Here is a 1,779-nt window from a genome sequence, read left to right on the forward strand (position 1 = left end):
TCAGAACAGATCCCTACTTTGTGTTGAGTTTGGTGAACTGGCTGATAAAATGCCCCTTGTAATCAGGGATTTTTAAGGTGGGTGGCTGGGCAGCCATCCAATGAGGAAATTACTAATTTACATTCCTCACGCCTTTAACATTCATCTGTGCAGCAGCATATTCTAATAGGTGTAAAAAAATTAGATGGACTATTCATGTAAATTTATCCATTCGTTTCACAAAACTAATTAGCCTTCTGATGAAATACTACAGTGTATCTTTTACTTCAGTAAACAAACCTCTAACATAAAAACAATTGCCAAATGACCAGAGGGTGACACACTGTCAATTGTTTCGGCTTTGTGTTGTGCCCAAAATTCCCATGATATTATGAGGGAATTATACAATTCCTGAAAGTGTTCAAAGAGTTAATAATATTATCAGGACAGTTGCAGTAAATTCAGCAGAAGTGGAAAGGTTTTTTGTTTTTCAAAGATGAACATAATATGTTCACAGAAGAGAAGATGCCTACCAGTTTCTAATCTATCAAGCACAGTGACTATTAGATTCTAATTGGTCTACCTCTAAACGAAAGAAATGGGATCCTACTCCTCCGGTGAAAAGAGAGTTAAGGGTGAATTACACAGCTGATGATGCTCAGATAAAAGCAAAACATGTTACAAGTGAGGGAGCCAATCAAGAAGTAATATGGAAATATCTTAATTAACAGTTTTATTGTTTATTTGTCAGGCATCAATAATTTTCATTAACATTTAAAAACTATTAGAACATAATCTAATGTGTGCACCTTTTAATTGTTCTTATTTAAGTTTTAACTGTATGAAGCAAACTACCTTTTGGTACGTCTTTTTTTATAACTTACAGTGGTCATTAGGGCAGCGGATTGGTCACTCAATGGTTTGAAGCCCACCACTGACTTGAGCTCAGAGCCAGCCTTCCCGAGAGGCAATCTTCTTCAGTCTGTGGAAGCAGACTGTCTTTCCCTCACAGAAAAGCTGGTGGCTTTGAACCACTGACTCTTTGGTGAAGAGCTGAGCACTTCACCACTGCACCACCGGGACTTTTTTTATGATGTATGAGGCTAACTCAAAAAATATTCATACGTTAGTTCATATATGCGTGGGTTTATTCCAAACAAAACACATTTAAACCTGTCTATGTGGTCAGTGGGTGGCTGCAGACATGTTCTCAGTAATACACTTGTCTTACTACCTGCACCCATGCCCTTAGGTTACTTTTGACTCATAGCAACCCTCTTGGACAGAGCAGAACTGCTCCATAGAGTTTTCCAGCCTTGAACCATCATGGGAGCAGACAGCCATTCCTCTTGAATTTATCATTCCCGGCTTAGTAAGTCAAATGACTGTCCAACTCAAAATGGCCCAGACCAGTCTAGTTCCACTCACCAATGCCTGGGATATTGATCTGCATGCATTCCATTCATTTAGACTACTTTCCATTTTCCTAGATTCATATTTCATATAGTCCATATTCTAATTACTAATGGCTATTTGCAATTGTTTCTTCTCATCCTGAGTCATCAGCAAATGAATGCCCCCCAAGCCTTTTCTCCATCCAAGTCACGAAACTCACCTGAACTTGGAGGAGGCCACTTCCCTAGCCGTATTTTGAGTGCCTTCCAAACTGAAGAGCAGTTCCATTACCTTTTAAAATGTTTTCAATTTTTTTGTCATGTAGAATATTTTTTAATAATTTTATTGGGGGATTCATACAAATCTTATCACAATCCATCCATCCATCCATTGTGTGAAGCACTT

The sequence above is a fragment of the Echinops telfairi genome, unplaced genomic scaffold (genome assembly GCF_000313985.2).
Source record: "Echinops telfairi isolate 266 unplaced genomic scaffold, ASM31398v2 ScPeMD7_7469;HRSCAF=8507_1, whole genome shotgun sequence".
NCBI classification, from domain to species: Eukaryota; Metazoa; Chordata; class Mammalia; order Afrosoricida; family Tenrecidae; genus Echinops; species Echinops telfairi.